At 45.7% G+C, this 22424-nt stretch overlaps 1 pseudogene; it reads left to right on the top strand.

The window, feature by feature from the left end:
• Positions 1–19529: 19529 nt before the first annotated feature.
• LOC109447246 (small ribosomal subunit protein eS7) lies at positions 19530–20098 on the top strand (annotated as a pseudogene).
• The last annotated feature ends 2326 nt before the right edge of the window (positions 20099–22424 follow it).

Here is a 22424-nt window from a genome sequence, read left to right as displayed (position 1 = left end):
GATGAAAACCCACCCCCGGAGCTGGGAATGGGGCCACATCCATGCCAGCCACCTGGGGGAAAGAATACGGATGCTATTGGCAGAAAGGGTGAATGAATGCTGGAGAAGCACGAAACCAGTAGTCATTATTGCATTCTATCATTGTTCCAGCTACATGGCAAGTCCTTATAGTGGCTGAGACCACAGACTGGAGTCTGGGTTAGAATACTGGCACCATGCTTATGAGATGTGTGACCTTGGGCAAGTTATTTAACCTCTCCGTGCCTCAGTTTTCTCATCTGTAAAGTGAGGATAATGATAGTACCTGACTCATAGGATTGTGATGAGGATTACATGAGGTCATATTTGTAAAGCAGTTAAAACAGGGACTGGCACTTAACAAGCACTTATAAGTATTTGTTAAATATGCATAAATGTGTTCAAAACTAGTGGAGGATTGTGCACACAGTAGGGGGTCCAATAAATGCTTGCAGAATGAATGGAGTGAACGACAAAGTTGGGAGCAAGTCCCACAACTGTCTAGACTTTGCCTCCAGCCCTACTCTATCTCTCAGGGCTGGTCCTCTTACTCTGGGGTCCATTGTTTAGGAGCTGTTTTCCCAGGAAGCTGGCAGCTGAGTAGAGATGAGTATGTTGCCCCCCACCACCACCATGATTAAGGTGGCACTGCCCTAGAAGACATCATTCAAGCAGCATCTTTTCCTACAAACTGATGAGAAATCCATAGGGTAGATCCCAGGGGCCCATTAAGGAGCTTCTGGAATAAATGATCTACATGTGCCACAACCATCTATGTGGCGATTTAGGACTGGTTTATCCTCAGCCTGTGACTTTTCACGCTTCTCAAGCTGTATAAAAATGAACTGTAATCAGGCTGATCTATAGATAGACAGTTCCTGTTTCTGAGCATCCTGAATGAGGGTGAGTGTGTTTATACATTTGCATAAAGCTGATGGATGTAGAAGGCTATGGTGTGTGTGTGTGTGTGTGTGTGTGTGTGTGTATGTGTGTTAAAGAGGGGGTGGGGTATTCTCCCAGAAGTGGAGTCAGAAGAGGTAAAAATAGGGAAGAATCACAGCTTTTCCAAATGAAAAGGAGTGAGTAATTATAAGATAAAGTTTATCAATTCTCTCTCTGCAAGGAAAGAACAAGCTGGCTTGTAATCAAAGCAAAACTGACCAACAGGTGAATGTGAGGGACAGAGGAAGGAGTGTGTGATCTGACTTTCCTGTCTGCCTCTTCCCTGCCCTTTTCCTGTATATACATAAAGGGAAGATGTAATCTGCTCTGTTTTCTATGTACAGGGATATTTAGATATGCAAATGAGCACAGCTTGTTAATGAGCAGAGGGTGATTACACTGCAGGGAGCTGCCAGCCCTGGCTGAACAATAGGTGGAGGGCGGCCAGGTGTCAGCAAAGGGGGATGGATTGCTCTGAGCACCCCCCTGCCCCTGCCTCAGTGCCTTGGACCTGTCTGCAAAATGAAAATGTTGGGCCAGCTTCTTCCTTATGTTCCCTCTAGCTCCCAGATTCTAAATCTAATGAGTTAAGATGAGGAGTGGGAGACCAGGTAAGACCTGGGTCTGGTCAAGGAATTGACCCAGAGGCTACTGAACTTTACCAGGAGCAGGAAGTGTGCATGGGCAGCCTGTGAAACACATGGCTTCCTCAGGAGGTACAGACTGCCTGGCAAGTGCCATGGAATTGGGATCTATGCAGGAAAAGCACGACCCTGTGGAGTGCGCAGGTCACTTTATGCCATTTGGAGCAGCATTTGGTTGAAAGATGATGATGGCTGGGAATCTGCATGCTTTCCAGAAGTCGGCAAAGTTTTGCAGTGGGAAACAGAAAATAAAAGAATCTGCTTTGGATCTCTACAGAGAGATGCTCAGTGTTGTTGAAAAGGGCGTGTACTTTGTAATTGTACAGACCTGGGTTTGCTGAGCCAGATGCATCGGACCTATTTTATCCATGAACTGTGGCTAACTAGATGCTAGGTGTACAACTAACCTTCCCCTACTGATAAGATACAGCACTTGGCCTGTGACATGTTACTGTCCTCACAAGCACTTGAGGGTGACTTAGTGTAAGAAGCAATCATGGAAGAATCTTATGAAAAACTTTTGTTGCTCAGGCAGATGCCCAGCCTGGATATCCTGGGTGTAGAGGAGTGGTACAAACCCAGCAGCTCAAAGACGATCTGCAATGTACTTTCTGTTTTGTTTGTTTTTTGCAATGCACTTTCTGAACAGTTGTTCTGAGAGCAACAAAATAGGACGCGGTTATTTCCTGTCAGCCTCCAGGTCTCTATGACACCCAAATAAAGAAGCATACGCTTTTCTCCCCAAGTGAGATATCTCTGCTTGAACTTTTATAGATTCCCATGAAAGGCTTGAAGCTGTCTCAAAACAGTGTAGGTCTTTGTTAAAAGTCCCCTCAAATCGCCTGCATCTGCTGTGTGCCTGGATCGCTCCAGGGTGAGGACATGTCCCTAACCTTCTATTAAGGGCATTCAACTTTGCACCATGTGACTACATCACTCAACCCTGTCTATAAATATGAATGCTATGCTAACAAGACTTATTGCTAATTTAATGGCAGTGGAGTACAGGCTTCTGTGCTGCACATACGCACAGAGAATGGTATTGAAAACGAGAAAGATAATTAGAGTTTAATAAATGGTAATTTGCTCCTTGCTGCTTCGTGTGTCGGGGGTTGGGGGAGAATGACATAGACTGGGGCCCTTCCAGAAAGTGAAACGTAGATAGTGAGTCTGCCATGAGAGCTTTATTTTGATTCTAATATTGTCCGGGATTAAAGTTAATTTTCATTTACCTACAGATCCTCTTTCCTGAAAATACCCCCTCTGGAGCATGAGTAGAGGAAACAATTAGATCAGAAATATTTATCACTGGGACCAAATTTTAACTAGAGTCACAGAATGAACAGGCCAGGGCTCCAGAGACAAAGTGAAGCTGAGAATTAAAATGATTATCTGGATCATTCAGGAGGAAAAAAGAAATCATCCTCTTTGCTTGAATGAGTGTCTGAATTATCTGAATAATTGTTCCCATCCTCCATTTTGGTCTGATGGTGAAGACCTGATCAATAGATCCAGTAGCAAAGAATGAAAGTTGTGGAAAAAGAGGACAGAAAGGCTAGTTAAGCCTGAATCCCCTGACCCCCACAGGGTGGGGGGAGGGGTGGACAAAGGCTAGCCCAGTCAGGAGCTGGGGATTCCTTGAGGCTGGTGGCTAGAAAATAAGCAAAACTGAAAAACACATGGAAAAACAAGGTCCAACAAACCGGAAATGCAGTCTAAAGGGACATGGATTTGGTGTGTAAAGCCAGGAAGCTGGAAGCTAGAGCAAAACAGAACCAGGAGCTGTGTGTGTCTCTAGGGAGAGTAAAATAATTACCTACATCAGTGGTTCTCAAACCTGGTTGCATCTCACAGTCACCTGCTAAGCTTCTAAATGCAGATTTTTGGGCTCCATTGGTATAGACCAAGAGAAGTGGAATTTCCTGGGGTAAGGGTGAACTGCTGGTGTGTAAATGGAAGGTATGGTGTTACTTATGGGCTCTGGAAGTCTCTCCTCTTCAAAGACAGCTACTTTACTTAAATGCCTGAATGATCCAACACTTGAGATTCATTCATTGCTCACCTGTGTGTTCATTTGTCAAACACAAATTTCCCTTGGAAAGCAACATAATAGTTTCCAAGCTTGCTATAGAAATTAATAGCTAATTGCAGTGGATTTAAAACTCCACAAATTATTTGATACTCCTCCATTCAAGAGGCGGAACTTAATTTCCCTTTCCTTGAGTCTGGGTTGGACTTAGAGACTCACTTCTAACAAAAAGAATATGGCAGAAGTGATGGTGTATGACTTCCAAGATTAGGTTATAAAGAGCATTGCAGCTTCCCCTTTGTTCTCTTTTGTGGCTTGTTCACTCTGGGGGAAGCCAGCTGCCATGTCGTGAGGAGACTCAAGCAGCCTATAAAGATGTCCATGTAGTAAAGAACTGAGGCCTCCTGCCAACAGCCACGTGAGGGCGTCATCTTGGAAATAGGCCCTCTAGCCCCAGTCAAGCGTCAGGTGTCTGCAACTCCAGCTAACATTTGCAACATCATGAGAGACCCTGAGCCAGAACCATGCAGCTCAGCCACTACTGATTCCTAACCCTTAGAAACTGGTATCCTTATAAGAGAAAGGAGAGAGATTTGAGACAAAGAGACATGGGGGAAAGCCATGTGAAGACAGAGGCAAAGACTGGAGTGATACATCTATAAGCAAAGGATTGCCAGAACCACAGAAGCTGGGAGAGGGGCACTGAAGGGATTCTCCCTCAGAACATCCAGAAGGTCCAGCCCGGCCAACCGCTTGATTTTAAACTTCCGGCCTCCAGAACTATGGAAGAATCAGTTTTTGTTGTTTTAAGCCCCGCAGTTTGGGAAAATTTATTATGGCAGCAACAGGAAATAAATACACCTCCCCTCAGAGGCCCCTGGTTCATGTCAACCCCAAAACTTGGCAGCAGAGTGAGACAGTGAATTATAAAAGCCATATAGTAGCTTACCAAGCACACCTTTTTCTCACTTGGGTCTAAGGACAGCCTGGCAATGTTACGTTGTTACATAGGTAAGGTGGTGTTATCATTCCTTTTTCAAAAAAAAAAAAAAACAGCTGAGGAAAAGAGCCCAGAAATGTTTAAGTGATTTATCCAAGGTCCCTCAACTAGATGGCATAGAGCCCAGAATTTGGGTCTCCAGATTCTAAATCCTGACCTCTTTAGTATACAGGAGGAGGCTGGCAGGAATACAAGGACACTAGTAAAGTGTCCCCATTCACTGTTTATAACTCCTCACTTTAAAACTCAGTGGGGTGGGAGGTGGGGGAGCAAGAAGGTGAGATCAAGCTTAACTCCCTTCTGCCTTGCTCAGAATTACAATAGACCTTTGACAGCGTGTAATAACTCCAATAAACTACAGCAGTGAAGTCTAACTTAAACATTTTAGTGACCCCTTCAGATCCTTAACAATGCTATAAATGCAATCCTGGTGTGATTTATAAAGCTATTAAAATAAATGCTTCCCCTAAAACAAACATTGCTACCTCTCAGCATATGTTTCCTCGCATAATAGAAACACAAACTTCCCTGAATTTGCAAAACCATAAGCAATGATGATAAAGGCAAGATGGGCGCTGCACACACATGAACTGGTGTGCAATGTCTTAAGAGCATCTTCCTCTAAGGAGAGGTGGTCTTTCAGCCTCGAAGCCTTCACCTTGCTTCTTGGTTTGGAGAAATGCCTCCATGGCCTGAGGCCCAGCTGACGCCACTTCCATCCATGAATGTCACACTATGCACAGAAAAGCACTCCTTAAAATGCTCTCCCCAACCTTTCCATGTGGTTCAGCTCACATAGAGAACATAACTTGGGCCTTTACCATTTCTCAGGGCACAGAAATGTCTGCCTGCCCTGCACGCCTGGAGGTGTTGGAGCAGGGGAGGGGCATGATCAGATTTGTTAATCACTTCTTTGAACCATGAGTTTTTGGGGCTCTATCAAAGGAGACATGAACCCAGAGCCTGAATTTAGTTCATCTTCAACATCATAGCTCTTTGATCGCTACATTTGTTCATTATGCGAAAGAGAAGATTTGAGAAGAAATTGAATAGGTCTGAGATGATGCCCAGGGGTCATAGGACTCAATGAAAGAGCAACAGGAAAGAGTTTGCACCTGTCCATCTTATTGCCTATGACATCCTTAGTGTCTACCTAGGGTGCCTGGCATGCGAAGCATGATGGAAGTAAGTATAGAAGAAAGGGAGACAGAGGGGAAAGGGAGGAAATAGAGGAAAAGAAAAGGAATTCTAAATAATCTAGGTCACGAGGGAACCCAGTTTCAAGTCTTGATTCCTCTATTTACTAGCTGTGTGACTTGGGAAAAAAATTGTTAATTTCTCTGAATCTCCATTTCTTCAGTTTGAATTGAGGGTAACAATATAGTCCTATTATTATGAGTCTTACACAATATAACTCATATAAAAATATCTAGACACAGATTAGGTGCTCCATCCCCTAAATGTTTATTGAATTGTTGAATGAAAGAAAGAAGGAATGGAAGAAAGGAAGGAAGGAAGGAAGGGAGAGAAGAGAAAGAGGGGAAGGGAAGGGAAGTCTGGTTGTTTCCAACTGTAGATGGCCCTGGAGCTTGGGCACCTTGAATATGGGGCATGGAGCCAAGCTAACCTCTTCCCGAGGCGTGTCAGTGGAGTACTGCCGGCCTCCTTATTTACTTGCCAGGTTTTCATCACTTACCATACACACTTAGGGGATTAATTCTCTGGAAAGTGCAGCCAGCAACACGCCAGCTAGTCAAACAACACAGATAGCAGCTAAGGTTGTAATTCCTATCCCACCGACAGCCCTTCAACAGAAAGAGGAAGAATGGAGCGGCTGAAACTTCCATTCAAAGTCAGTAACAGTAAAAGTTACAAGTGATGGTGTGTCTGGAAGGCAAGTGAGAGGTGGGAAGGAGGAGGGTGTGGGCCACCGCTTTTGGTGCCAGTTGTGGCACAGAGGACCCCTCAGACTGTGCACCAAGAGCCTGCTTGGATTTTAGGCAAACGATTTAAATTTTCCAACTTAGAAAACAAAAGTTTCAGAGCTTATTTTTTCCTTCTTCTGCACCCAATATCTTTGGAACCTTTAAAATGGTATTACTTGGAATGTAAAATGTTTCAGCTGCTGGGGAAAACAGTTTGGTGGTTCCTCAAAAAGTTAAACGTAGAATTACCATGTGCTAATTCAAAAGAATTGAAAACAGATACTCAAACAATTATATACGTACATGCATGTTCATAGCAGCACTATTCACAGTAGCCAAGTATCCATCAACAGACAAATGGATAAACAAATTGTGGTATAGTCATACAATGGAATATTATTCAGCGACAACAAGGAAAGAAGGACTGATACATGCTGCCAGGGTAGATGAACCTGAAAAACATTATGCCAAGTAAAAGAAGCCAGACACAAAAGATACATTGTATGAGGTCTGACAATGAAATTCACGAACTTGATATCAGAGGGACTATTCATTATAAATTTGTACCAACTGGACAGTTAACCAAGTTTACTATTTGGAAGTGCTGAAAAGGCTGCGTGAAAAAGATGAAAACAACCTAAACTTTTCGCCAACAATTCATGACTCATGTATCACGACAATGCACCAGCTCACACGGCACTGTCTGTGAGGGAGTTTTTAGCCAGTAAACAAATAACTGTATTGGAACACCCTCCCTACTCACCTGATCTGGTCCCCAATGACTTCTTTCTTTACCAGAAGATAAAGGAAATATTGAAAGGAAGACATTTTGATGACATTCAGGACATCAAGAGTAATACGATGACAGCTCTGATGGCCATTCCAGAAAAAGAGTTCTAAAATTGCTTTGAAGGGTGGACTAGGTGCTGCCATCGGTGCATAGCTTCCCAAGGGGAGCACTTTGAAGGTGACCATTGTGATATTCAGCAACGAGGTATGTAGCACTTTTTCTAGGATGAGTTTGCAAACTTAACTGTCAGAAATTCTATTTATATGAAATCATACAAAATTAAATGAAAAATCCAGAATAGGCAATCTATGGAGACAGAGTGAAGATTGGTGGCAGCCTGGGGCTGGTGGGAGGAGGTAATAGGGATAAAGTGCTTAATGGGTAAAGGGTTTTTATTTTCACATAATGGAAATGTTTTGAAACCAAATAGAGCTGCTGAACTGTGAATGTACTAAACGCCACTGAATTGTTCACTTTAAAGTGGCTAATGTTATGTGAATTTTACCTCAATAAATTATTTTCTAAATTATATTAATAAATATAATTACTTGATATATACACATGATACAGAAAATTCCAATCCCACAGATGGGTATAAGTGAAAACTAAGTCTTCTTTCTGCACCTTACCTTTCAGTTCTCCCCATAAGCAATTGTATGTATGTAATACGTATGTTAGTAGCATGCTATCTATACACAGTGTTCTGATGTGAGAATGTTTTCTGAGGACTCTGAATCAGACATACTGAATGAATATTCCAACGCAGTCACTGGTTTTGGAATAACCATAAGTCCTGGGCTAAAAATCGGGTGACGATATTTTGGAACCTCATCGTCTGAGGCTGAAGCATAGCCCACATCGTGAGTGTGATGAGTACAGCCAGGAACCCACAGAAGACTAGGTAGAAGAGCAAGAAACCCCAGCTCTTGGCGGTGCGCCCCAGGAATTCCCAGTGGTCGGGTTGTAGATGAAGAGCTTCCACTCAGCCAGGCTCTGGCTGGAGGACTTCTTGTCCGTCTTCGTCATGGTGGGTGCACCAACATGAGGGGAGCGGCAGCTGCGGGGGTGCAGGCCACGAGGAGAATGGTGCAGCTCAAATGGTGCAGCCCGGCGACGGTCCAGAATGTTTTAAAGGTATAATTTCATGAGCATCAACCCAGATCTACTCAATCAGCATTTTCAAAGATGGGCCCAGGGATCTATTTTACAAAGCTCCCCAGGGACTGTGTATGTGCACGTGGTTGGTGGGGAGGGTGCTGGCCCAGCTGTGGCTTCCCTGCCACTCCTGAGTACCTAGGTCTCCCACCTCCCGCTTTGTTGGCCTCCTGGAGTCTTCTCAGAGCTGGGGACTCCTAAGTTCCCCGGCCCTTACGTTCTCCTCTTCAAATACTCCCCTGTGTTCATCTGCCTCAGACCACATTCTGCCTGCCCCTCCCCACATCCAGCTCCCAGTCTTCTCAGGGCGTTCGCAACAGTCAGCATCTCAGAGTCTACATTTCTACAAACCAGTGAGAACCTTCACTCTGATGCTACCCAATGACTGTGAGATCAAATCACAAAACACTGATTGACAAACCAGAATGTTAATGTGTTTCAGAGATATCTACCATTCATTGAGCCCCCACTGCGTCTCCGGTCCTGAGTCAGGCATTTTTTACAATAGCTCCCTCAGGATAGATTTTATTAGACCCCATTTTACAGATGAGGAAGGAAACAGAAGCCTACAGAGGTGAAGGCAGGCAAATGAGTGGTGGAGCCAGTCTGACTCTAAAAGCAATACTCTTTCCTCTACTCCACATTGCCACACAGTTATGCTGGGAAATGGGCCTTGCCACGAACAGGAACAAGTACATCTCTATCTGGGACATCTCTTCCTGCTAACAAGATCCCCGGGAATTAAATTATAATGTAAAGATGAGCACAGGATGAGTCAAGGGCACGCAGCATCTGGAGGCATTGTCTACAAAACTACAGCCACATTAACCTTGACCCACAACAGAACTCTCATCTCTGGTGACCTGAATATTGGCATCTCCCCAACACAGTGGGCCCTCCCTTTGCAGAATGCTGGGGAGACCCTGGCAGATTTCGGTTTTGTCTCTGCTCCATCAAGGTACTGCCCAGCACCATCAGTGGGGACAACAGACGCTGGTACCCACAAACCTGTGTTCACATCCCAGCTCCTCCGTTTATAAGCCATGTGACTTCAGATGTATCCCTTCTGCTCCATCCTCCCAGGGTTTTTGAAGTTAGTAAATGTATGTAAAACTGACAGCCCACAGCCCAATCATGGCAGGTTCCCCCCTCTCCCTCTTGCAGACGCAGCATTTTTCCTGGCACTTTTCTTTTGTCACATTCCAGTTCTGACGGCTGTCTCCGGTCATGTTTATGGGACTTGGGTGATTCTTAATCCTCTCCCTCCCAGCCCTCTCTCCCCTTTGCCCTCAATCCAAAGAGGCATATGACCAAGTCCTGGCCCAGGCACAGGGTAGATATAAAAAGGACATTGTATCTGAAACTGGGAGCCGGGGTCACTCGCGGGAGGATTTCTACCGCCCACCGCTCACTAAGCAGGCTTGGGGAGTCACATGAGGACCTGTGACCCCCCCGGCCCACATGGTCTTCCATCTCATCACAGACTGAACAAGCTCCTTGGGATATAGCAGCTTCCCACTGCCTGACTCCTAGTCAGACTCATAGTAGGCTTACCTTGCTCTGCTTGACGGTCATCTTCCCAAAAAGTTGAGTAATATGTGAATTCATAAAACAAACCCTCTTTTACTCCTAATGATTATCATTAATTCAAGGGATCTTTATCCTTGGCTTATATTCACCAGATTGTGTCTCCTTCAGTTGTGGGCAGAACTGACATGTATCAAGTATTTACAACATGCTAAGTGGATTGTATGTGAGTTATTTCATTTCATCCTCCTAACAGTCTTGGGAAGTGCGTTTCTATCTCCAGTCTAAAGTCAATTACAATCACGAATATATATATAGCACTATTTAGCAGATGTCATTCTCCTGTTTTACGTTTATTAACTCATTCTGTCATCACTGCACTCCTATAGTGCAGATATTCCAGTCAACTCCCTTTACTGAGTCTCAGAGAGGTTGAGCAAGTGGCCCAGGTCACACAGCCAGAAAATGACAGAGGCTGCAATTCAAGTCCGGGCAGTCTGGCTCCTGAGGCTTCTGACCACTCTGCTCCAGTGTCTCTCATTTTTCTCAAAGCAGGTTCTATATGTAATTTCAGTAGCCCACAGATAACGTTACGAATCGATAGGGTGTGAGCCAGATGAGGCCTGGCTCAGCCACACAGGTTGCTGAGGCGCTGAAGGACAGACCACGCTGATTGATTTCTCGGTTGGGTCTTTAAATGTCAGCATGTGCTCAATGACCACCTTGGACACAGAAATAAAATGCAGAAGGAGAGGGCATTCTAATGCGTGGAATGAGAGGAAAGCAGGGCAGAAGAAGAGCAATGGCCCAAAGCACACGTGCATGCAGCAGGGTAGGCTTCCTGGGCAGCAGGGAGTGGCCCTTAGTAAGCAGTGGGGGATGGGAATGGGGTGAGAGTTGTGCCCTTGACCTTGGGCTGCTGGGAAGCCATTTATGGCATGACACCAACCCGAGAGAGAGCTGGGTCTTAACCTGATTTAGCTCCTCTATCAGTATTGATTGGTCACTGCTAGAAACTGCTCATTTAGACCAGCCAGGCTGACCGCTTGAGCACAGCTCATCACATACGCAGTGTGGAAGAGTAAAGATAGTTTGACCTGCCTCCCAACCCCCAGAATTCACCTGGACACCCTCCTGTCACCAGGCCCTGCTGCATGGCTCTCTGGGCCTGCCCAATTCAATCATTCATTGTTCTAGGAGCTGAGGGGGACAGACACACACATATGACAAAGATGGTCCTACCTCTTCTCAAGCAGCCTGGCGGGGGAGACTGGCAGGATAAAGAAGGTAACAGAAATAGACCTAAGATGAGTTTCAGCTGTGTTGTGTGCAATGAAGAAAATAAAATGAAGTGATAGGAGAGAAGCTTGTGGGGAGGGAAAAAAGCAAGGGGAAGGTAATCCAGGAGATCCTCCCCAAGGAGGTGACATTTGAGCTGAATTTGGAGTGATGGAGAAAGGGGGGTATTCTAAGATCTGAAGGAAGAGTTCTCAATGCAAGGGAAACAGCAGAGACAAAGGCCCTATAGCCTTTGGACCAAGAGAAGCTAGTGCTGTGAACAGCAGAGAGGTGGGTAGTAAGGGAGGAGAAGAGGGTGGGGTCAGAGGGACCCCAACCCCTGGCGCTTTGTCCCTGTGAGACGTCTCTCCTCCATAAGCAGCCCAGGTTCACTATCAGTACTTGACATCAGTGGACCTCTTTCTCCCCTTTCCACCCGTGTCCCAGGATATGACTTTGCTTTGGCCCCTTGCCCTCACCGTTTGGGTAAAAGATCACAGGGAGGTGACTCTCACCCAACCATGAACAGGGGTGTCCAAACTGCGGCCCACGGGCCAACTGCGGCCCGTGATCCACTGTTAATTGGCCCACAGCAAATTCCAAAAATATATTTAGTTTACTTAAATAAACCAGGTGAGGCAATACGTACTTCACCTCAAGTGAGTGGCCCGGCTGTTTGTGTATTTTATCGCATATGGCCCTTGGTGAAAAACGTTGAAAAAAGTTTGGACACCCCTGTTTTAGAAGGAGATCTAATGTGGGAGGTTAGGAAAGGACCCTGGGGACTGGGAGACCAGAGAAACCTCCTGATCTTCAGGGACTGTCTAAGCCTACCACCTTCTCTAGCCCTAGCTCACATCACATCCCCGCTGACTACTCACTCATCCAGATCTGCCTTGGGCTCTGTCTCTGGGCCTGTACTCCCGCTGATCCAACACTGGCAGTGACCTTGCCCCACATTCCACTTAGGGAAATCCCTCTCATTTGCCTAGCATAAATGATTCTGACTCATGTAGCCTTTCCTGACACCCAATCACATTTAATTGCTGGGCTGGTTTTTGTTTTTGTTTTTGTTTTTGTTTCAATGTTCCTCTGACATTTGTTTGACGATCGACTTGATCTTTCATTTCTTTTTGTCTTATATTATAGATTTCTGAATACCTGTCTCTTCCATCATACCACAAAGTCTGTGGAGAGCAGGACTACAAATGTTGGCTCTGCCATGTCCTGGCTGTGAGGCTTTTGGCAAGAAGCTTTACCTTTCCAGATCTCAGCTTCCTTTGATGCCCACAGAAGCAGATCCTAAAACTGGAGTTCAATATCAGAAGTGTACCGGGTGGTGACCTGAGGAAGTTCCAGGAGACAAATGGGGAAGTGGGACAGAGAAAGGAAGGGACCCCAAATAGGATGCATTAACAAGTAAATTACCACACCTGGTCACTGGAGTTCACTCCTGCTGGGCATCTCTGGGTGACGATGTAGATTGTAGGTTCACAACTCAGCTGAACGTTGTAATCGCCTGGGAGCTTTAAAACATACATATGCCTGAGTCCCACCCACAGAGATTTGGATTTAATTGGTCTGGGATGTGGCCTGGGCATCAAAAAAAAATTTTGTATTCCCCAGGTGATCTAATATGCAGCAAAGTTTGAGTCACGGGTGTAGAATACATCTCAGAGCTCTCCTAGCTGAGAGGTGAAAAAACTGGGGTGTTTATCCACCAACTCTCCATCCATACGGGTTGAAGACATTTCTAGCTTATTCTGTGAGTGGTCCCAGCATGCTCCCTTGACCAGAAAAAAAAAAACAAAAAAAAAAAAACTATGCTCAGGTCCCTTGACCGGAAAAAAAGGCCCAAACTCACAGATGTTTGTCATAAGCAGTCTTGGTTGTATGAGGGCAAAAATGAGCAGGGTTTTGGCAGTATCACCACATCCTTCATCTTTAAATGGGGGTAAAGGATTTGTGAACTTTTGTGAGGGTCAGCAAATGTCTCTTAAATGCCAGGCATACAATAGGCACTTAATAAATGTTATGATCTTTGCTGTGGTTATTGGTGAATTCCCTTCAGCACCCAACTAGGGGCTTTGTGGTAGTGGATGCCCAGTAAATATCAGTAACTCTCTGCATCTCCCCTCTAAGACAGCAACACCGGAAACCTGAATCGATGGGACACACATCATTGAATCCTGCAGTTCCCAGGATGCTGAAACAGTGTCAGTCCCTAGCTGATCTAATATTTCTAACCTTGGCAACACACTGGAATCACCCGAGGACTTGACAAGAAAATATGCACGGCTGGGTACCACCCCCAGGGAGTTCTGATTTAATTGGTCTGGGGTGAGGCCTGGGCATTCCAGATTCATAACAGCTCCCCGGGAGATTTTAATGTTGCAGACTTGGTGATTAACCAAGGGTGGAGGGTGGGGGGATGAGAAGGCACAGGGGGATAGTTGCATAATTTCCCCTTCTGTTCCACCCCAATCCTTTCCTCTATGTATCCTGAGGGTTTCGGGAGAATCCAGTATCTAGGAGAGGCAGGCTTGGGGCCTCAGTGGGCGTGAGACCTGCTGCTCCCAGCTCACAGAGCAGCCACTCACCAACACAGGCACCTTCTTGCTCATCCTGACATATATTCTTCCCCGAATCCAGCTAACATGACCCCTGAGCCCATACCAGCTCATCTGGAAACCCCTCCCTGAGTGTCTCCCACAGGCCAGGTGCTAGGAGAGGTACAGAGGCACATGGATGCTTCCGTCCTCACAGTCTCCACTCCCAAGAGGAAAATAACCACCAGTACCGCACGTGCAAGGGCCCGGATGGAAGTCTGCAGTCTGGCAGTAGGGCACGAGGGGCAGAACATTTCCTCCTGGGGTGGGAGGAGAGTGCTTCAGACGGGTTTTCTGGCAGAGCCATACAGAAACACCCCTGAGGTAGGTAGTATCTCTATTTAAAAACAAGGAATTTAAGTCATCAGGAATTTAAGTTTAAGGGACAGTATAAACACTTTCAAGCCTTCATGAAGTTTCCTTCCAGGCCGGGCGCTGGGCATGCTACTACACGTATCATCAATAAAAGTAATAATAGCTCACATGTGTTGTGCAACTCCTGTGGGCCAGGACTCTTCTCGGTGCTCATTTCATCTCGACAACACTGCTACAAGGCAGATACTATTGTTATCCCCATTTAACAAATGAGGAAACTGAGACTTAGACGGGTGACGTGACTTGCCCAGGGTTGCATAATGGTGGAGCCAGGATTGTAACCCAGGCTGGCCTTGCGGCTAAGCCTCCTCCCTTACCCACCACACTGAAGGCCTCCCATCACCCCATTTCATTCTCACAATCCAAAGAAGGAGGTAGCATCATCTTGCTCTTGATCAAAGACAATGAAGATGAAGGAGGCCACGGTCACACCATGGGTAAGGCATGGCTATGAGTCCATCCCAGCCTGCCCAATCCAGAAATCCTTCCCAGTCCTTTGCCCCAGCCTGCTCCCATGGCCCAGCACTCCTTCCGTGGCCCCACCTTGTTTGGGCAGGTCTTAGCTCTCTGAAGCATTTCTTCCCCATTGAAGACCAGACCCCTTATAAAAACAGACCCTGCTGACTGTCTCGCTGGGTCTCAGCCACAGCCAGGGTCTCCTTCCCCCCAGGCTCCTGCAGGAACTCCCAGAGTCATCAAATCAGGCCCACTTGGCACAACACTGCCATCCTTAGCCCCACGAGGATGGTGCCTATGGGTAGGCCCCAAGGGTGGCCTGAAGTTCCTGCTGAGGTGTCTTGCTACATCCCTATTTCCATCATATTTTTAACTAGAGCTCTGGGGGCACCAGGAAGGATGTGTTTTGCCAAAGTGAGCACAGCCCAGCCTCTCTCAGGCACCCACCAGCTCCATGGTACCCAACTGGGTAAATAAAGCAGGACTCTGCCCTCTCCCTCCTCCTAGACTCAAAGCCTTGTCCCTTTGAGAAAGTCCAGGAAGGCTGCTCTGCACTCTGAGAAAACGCTGTCACCAATCTAAGGGCTTGTAATGAACCAAATTATGCTGAATTAATTGGCTGTCGTTAGCAGTGTCAGGGAGGGGGTTGGGGAGCAGCAGCATCCACCAAGGCTGGGAAAGGGAAAGCGGAGGCAGGACAGCCCACAGTACAAAATGCTCTGCACAGCTTGTGTGAGAGAAGAATTCCTTACTGTCAGCTCTTGCCAAAATAGCCAAGGCACCCACTCTCGCCTCTGAGAGCACCTCTATTCTGAAACTCGACTCTCAGCCTTTGGCGTTGAACATGGTGCCTCCAGGTGCATCTGCCCTTGTTCACAGGAGCCATAACACGGCCTTGATGATAAGAATGAGTCTGTATCCACCCCCATTTCCCCACTGAGCTTCAGGGTCAAATTACAAAAAAATCAGGAGGCCCCATCTCTTGGCTGTACATCCTACTTCCTGCCCAGATGGGACAGGCAGGTGAGGAGTCCCCAAGCTGGTAATCACATCTAGTTAAGTATTTGCATGAAACAGAAGACCAAGGCTCAGAAGAGCGCATTTGGTCTACAGCTGGCACAGAATAGAGGTGGTACAGAGGCAAGAGCACCTGCTAGAGGGACCTGAGCCCAGAGGTCTTATCCTGGTTCTGCTATAAACCAGCTGTGTAACCCTGGACAAGTCACGCCCCTCTCTGAGTCTCAGGGTCTTCAACTGAGGGGTGCTGGAATGAAGAGTTCATTTCAATCTGTGGTTCTCAGGCACTGGGAGGAGGCAGGGGTCTTGCAGGCATTGCTAAGTCTTAGGAATCTTTGCATGTACCTTACACTGTTGGTGGGGAAAATAGCTCTCCCGCTTACACGTACTGTTTTCCAAAAGAACATAGGATCTACAATTATTAACACAATGAAAATTTATTTTAAAGCATTCACTGAATTCACAGGAATTTTTGTCATTGTTTTCTTTTTTTAATGATACTTGACCTTTTTAATTTTTTAAATTAAAGTTTATTGAGGTGGCAATTGTTAGTAAAGTTACATAAATTTCAGGTATACAATTCTATATTACATCCTCTATAAATCACATTGTGTGTTCACCACCCAGAGTCAATTCTCCTTCCATCACCATATATTTGTTTAATTATTTTATTGTGGTAAAATATACATAAAATTTACCATCTCAACAATTTGTAAGTGTACAGTTTAGTGGCATTATGTACATTCACATTGTTGTGCAGCCATCACCACCATCCATCTCCAGGACGTTTTCATCTTCCCAGATTGAACCTCTGTACTCATTAAACAAACACTCACTCTCCATCATTCCCCTCTCCCCCCAGCCCTAGGAACCACCGGTCATTATTTTCTTAATCAAAAGACTCTAAAAAGGCAACAACAACTCTTCTCATATGGGGATCTATGTAATAAACTGATGTTGAGAAAGAGTCTTACTTCCTGAAAAGGTAAGAAGCTCTTGACCTAGATGTGCAAAACCCCTGCCTGAGCTGACATTTAGTGATTCTGTGTTTTCTAATTTCAGGAGGAATAAAATCAACCTGTTAATTTTCCCCCCTAGGATGAAGTGATTTTACCTTAATTTTTTTTTCTTTCTATATAGGATGGAATGCAGAGATAGAATCTACACTTAGCAGAGCCATCAGAGCAGTGATTTCCTCTGCAGGGCTAGAAAGGGCACAGGAGAGCCTTGTGGGGAGCAGGAAACGCTCTGTATCTTGATCTGGTGGTGGTTACATGGGTGTGGACATACATAAAAATTCACTAAGCTGTTTGATTAAGATTTATGTACTTTGCTGCATGTATATTATAGCCAGAGCCACATCGTTTTAAGGAGTGAGCCATCAGTTCAAAAGTGTACAAATAACATCACAGAGAGATGTGTAGCCTCCACAGCCTTCCCCAGCCAGGTTGTCAGGTAAGTGTGTACCTTGCTTATACAAGCAGGACAGGATATGTTCTATCCTGAAATAACGCCAGGAAATGAACTATTTATTTATTCATTTGTTAAAGAAAACTGTGGGTGCACTTTCTCTGAGCCAGGCTCTGTGCAAGGCCCTGGAGATACAGAGAAGTTCCCTGGAGCTACATGAGCCCTCGCAGTCTCACTCGTCCACCTATAACGTGCATGGTCAAGTTCTGTTTTCCCTCACCTAGATAGCCCCTGTTGCCATCTAAGCTTATTTCCTCTTCTACTTCCTCAGCAGAGGTCATCGTAAAGATGCTCGGAGGACACATTGTGAAGCTCTGGCCAGATGATCATTAGTGGGGAGTAATCCTCTTTGTCAGGCAAAACAATCTCTGTTCCTTTATACACCTGTCCATCTTCAAACCCTGTGATCAAAGCACCTTAGTTTAACACTAACAAAGTAGGACTGCAATTTATCTGTTTATGTTTCTCTGACCTGGAATTTCTTGAAGACAGGGAATTGCTATATTCATCATTGTGCTAATTATAGTTAGTGAGCACCAAATATGTGTGGAGCATAGTGTCTGGCACATAGTAGGTACTCAAGAGGTTAACTGAATGAATAGGTGAGGTTAAAAGGAGACAGACAAATGGAAGAGCAATAAACCCAGAGTGGTTAAATGACAGGCTGAGGGTCACACAGTAATGACTGGACTGTAAGTGACATTTGTCCTCAGACTCAGACCCATTCCTCTTTCCTTGGCAGGCAACAGCCCACACCGTAAAACTTCGTGTCTATCCCTTTGAAGAGGTGGGTTGATTTACACCAGCCATCAGACAGCAAAAATATAGGCCTTCAAACTTTTATTGCCTTTTTATTATTCCTGATGACGCACAGAAATATCATCTAAAACATTAGCAATGACTTTGAAGGTGCATGTTCCAAAGGTTTGGGAATGGGTGTTTTTTTTTTCTAATTTGATAAGTCAGGGGGTTTCTGCCAGGCAGGCCCAGGGGCACGAGCAGGACTAGAGCTGATTTAAAAGCAGAATTGATCTTTCAAACCTCATTTTCATTTCTATCAGCAGCCTATCAGACACCTTACGCCTGAGCCAGTTCCCATCCATGTATAATTTATACATTTGATTTCAACAGATTAATTTCTGCCTCATTCACAGGGAGGGGCAGAGCAGGGAGAACGCCCTCTTTTATTTTCTATGGGAGTGATCATATATATTTGCACATATTTCATTCTGTTTCCACCTGGAGAATTATTGTTTTAAAGACTAATTCCAAACTCACTCTCATATTTATTAAGTTTTTAAGAAGAGGTCGAATGATGAACATCTATGCTGATGTCTGTGTATACAGGACGTGGGATTGTCCCAGGCACATTAGAGAAGAGACCATTCTATCATCTCCTGCTAGGAATGGCCAACTTTGGGGTAAAATCGAGATGTGAGAGAAGGATGAAGCTACCCTCACCTGGTGTTAGGGGTGAGTGCCCACTGACCTCTGACCCCAGTGTATTTCCCCAGCCCCTGAGTCCCCAGGGCCCTCCTCAAGTAGCTTAAATAGAGTCTCTTTCCTAAACCTAAAATTCCCATAATGCCAGACTATATTGTTCTTCCCTATCTTCATTTTTCTGCCCCATTACCCTCTGGGAGAATCTGATCCAATTCTGGAATCCCAGAATTTCAAGAACTACCTTGGCAGTTATTGAACTCCCCCACCTCATACCTAAAACCTTTTTTCAAGGGACCTGCACTTCTCTGTGCACTAGCAATTTCACCCCTGGAGGTCAAGCCCCAAGCCTTCCTTCTGGAAATTCGTAGTTGGGCAGTGTGGCAGATTGTATTTTCCAAGATGGTTGTAACAAGGTCTCCCATCCCACGTGTTCTTACAAGGTGACACTGATTATTTTCCCGTTAACAGATATGGTCTACATTTCCTCCACTTGAAACTAGGCAGACTTGTGGCTGGCAGAAGTAGTATTTTTGCTTCCATCTGGTTCTCTTGGAACTTTCAGTCTTGGACTAGCTGCCATGCTGTGAGGAAGCCCAGACCACACGGAAAGGTGACACGTAGGTATCTGGGTGACAGCCCCTGCTGAAATCCTAGCCAAAGGCCAGCATCAAAGCCAGTCATGTGAGCGAAGAAGCCTTTGGAATAACTCTAATGCCAGCTACCATCTGACTGCAACTGCCCAAGGGATCCTGAGAGAGAACCACCTAGCCAAGTCCGGTTAATCCACAGAACCATCAGAATTAACAATACAATGATGGCTTCCCAGGCTGGCGCTCACCAAGGAGAAGGCCATGTTCAGTTCGAGGGCAAAGATCATGAAGCTCAATGGTGAGAAGCCAGACGCGTTCGAGTCTGGCATCTCTCAGGCTCTCCTTGAGCTGGAGATGAACTCGAACCTCAGGACCCAGCTTCGGGAGCTGAATATAACAGTAGCTAAGGAAAGCGAAGTTGGTGGTGGTCGGACAGTTACTATGCTCTTTGTTCCTGTTCCTCAACTGAAATCTTTCCAGAAAAATCCAAGTCCGGCTAGTATGCAAATTGGAGAAAAAGTTCAGGGGGCAACATGTTGACTTTACCTCTCAGAGGAGAATTCCACCTAAGCCAACTGGAAAAAGCCGTCCAAAAAATAAGCAAAAGTATCCCAGGAGCCACACTCTGACAACAGGGCGTGATGTGATCCTGGAGGACTTGGTTTCCCCAGGTGAGACTGTGGGCAAGAGAATCCACGGGAAACTGGACGGCAGCCGGCTTGTAAAGGTCCATCTGGATGGACAAAGCCACGTGGAATAAAGTGCCACACAAAGGTGAAACTTTTTCTGGTGTCTACAAGAAGCTCACCGAGAAGGATGTTAATTTTTGAATTCCCAGAGTTTCCGTTGTAAACAAAAATGACCAAATAAAACATCATTCATAATAAAAACAAACAAACAAAACGATAAAATGATGGTTGTTGTTTTAAGTCATTCCTTTTGGGGATGGTTCATTTTGCAGCAATAGATAACTGAAACAGGCATGATTAGCAGAACAAGTGAAGACAAAAGTGGGCCTCTGGCAGCTTCCCACCTCCCCACCTTAAAAGACACCCCGCATTTATACAAAATCACATACAAATGAGTGCTGACAGCCTCTGATCCCCTCTCCCTTGGCAGACATTTGGAAAGGAGAAATAGGTGGGGGAAGAAGAGAAACAATATTCATTGAATGCCAGCCATATGCCAGGTAGGTTACTTCTTACCCATTGTACAAGAAACTAATGTTGGAGAAGTTAAGCGACTGGACTGAGGTCACACTACTAGTAAGTGTGCTGTTTGTGAAGTGAGGTCTGCATAAGTAGCCTGCGGCCTGGGCCACATGTGGAGGAAATACATGCTCAATAAATATGAGTTGAATAAATGAATAAATGAATGAATGAATGACTGCATTCCACTTGCCTTCTGTCTCTAGCCGGTTTCTTTCCTGGTGGCTCAGAGGGCAAGTTGAGCACCTGGTTTGCTATTTCCAGATGGGGCAAGAGAAGGGAGGGAGTGGCTGTGGGTTGAACCTAGAACCCCACTGTGTCTGTTTCCTGGAGAGAGGCTGGCCTTCCTGCCAGGTGGGAGTCATGATCTTGTCTTCCCTCAAGGCCACCTCCTCTGGTCTCAGCCTTCTCGAAGGTGCAGCTCCCTGCGCAGGTTCCCAGCTGCCCCTTCAGGCCCACCTCAGCCCCATCCCGACTGATGTGCAATCTCTGATGTCAGTTCCTGAGGCAGAATCAGTGCTCGGGTGATTGCAACCACAGAGACACAGCCAGGCAGGGTCAGCGGGCTTCTCTTTGCACCTTTGTCTTCTCCAAGCACAACTGGAATCAGAATCCTTTGCCACAGGCATTTAAGGAGGGCAGTAGGTCCTACAACGACACTGCCTTTCTCTTGTTGTTGTTTTTTTTTAATTCACCCTAGAGAATCATATATTTCCAGGAGAGAGGAGGGGAAAGGCAAGCATACAGAGGAAGCTACATTGACCAAGCCATTACCACGCCCCACGCACTGTATGATGTGCATCCATCATCTCATTGAATCCTCATAATAAAGCTATGAGGTACATATTATTACCCCTATTTTATAGATGAGGAAACTGAGGCTCAGAGAGGTTAAATAACTTTCCCAAAGTCACACAGTTACTGTGATTTGGAACTGGATTTCAAGCCCTGTCGAGCCTACATAGCTCTAAAGCCAGTGCCCTTTTCCTCCTTCCCAGGAATCAGAATCCCCTTGCCCCTGACGCATGAGGGACCATCACAGGGCCAGTAGATAATCCCATCTCCATCCCCCAAATATCATGAATGTTACTGTGGCAGCAAACCCTGGCAAAGATCACAAGCAACTTAGTCAGTAAAATCTTTCTGAGCTGCCTCTGTGATTCTTTGCTTTTGTCTGCAAGACAATTATACGTCAGATATTTGGTTCTGGCCTGTACTCGGTCCTGAGCCAGCCGCCTACCCCACCCTGCCTCCCGGAACCCAGACCAAGCCAGAGGAGGAGCTCATGCTCCTTCCCCATATATATCTCATCTAGCTCACCACTGAATTCCATTTCTGCTAAACCCCTAGCACAGTGGTTCAGCACCTAAACTTCAGAAGCTATACTGCCTGCGTTCAAATCCTGGTTCTTAATACTAATATGTCCTCTAGTAAGTTATTCAACCTGTCCTTGGCTCAGTTTCTCCCTTTGCAAAATGGGACTAGTAAGAAAACTCACCACAGAGGGTTGTGAGGACTCAGTGAGTTAGCGTATGGAAAAGCTCATAACATAGTAAGTTGGCTATTGATGCCCTTTCTGGTTTGATTTAGATACTACCTGAGCGCACATCCTCCTCGACCAGAAAGAACCTGATCAAGAACTGCCTGTGCTGCAGAGAGAACAGCGTTCGGGCAGTTCTGGAGACCATACGAAACAGCCCTGCCAGCACCCTCACCTCACCTATCACCCCTCAGAGAACCAGGTAGGGACTGGCCAGGAAGCCTTTCCACCTCAAGGAGAATATTCTTTGACATTGGCCAGTGTTGGCTTTCATAACTCACAAGCCAGCTTCACCCCATTTTCCCTTCATGTGGTACAAACCGCTTCACCACATGCAAGCCTCACCTTGAACCCTCATTTCCTCAAATTGCCTGTGCCCAGCCTGGAGGCAGCACCATCCTCAGAGAG

The sequence above is a fragment of the Rhinolophus sinicus genome, linkage group LG15 (assembly GCF_036562045.2).
Source record: "Rhinolophus sinicus isolate RSC01 linkage group LG15, ASM3656204v1, whole genome shotgun sequence".
NCBI lineage: Eukaryota > Metazoa > Chordata > Mammalia > Chiroptera > Rhinolophidae > Rhinolophus > Rhinolophus sinicus.
The sequence above is the reverse complement of the archived record's forward strand: the minus strand, read 5'-3'. Positions and strand labels throughout refer to the sequence as shown.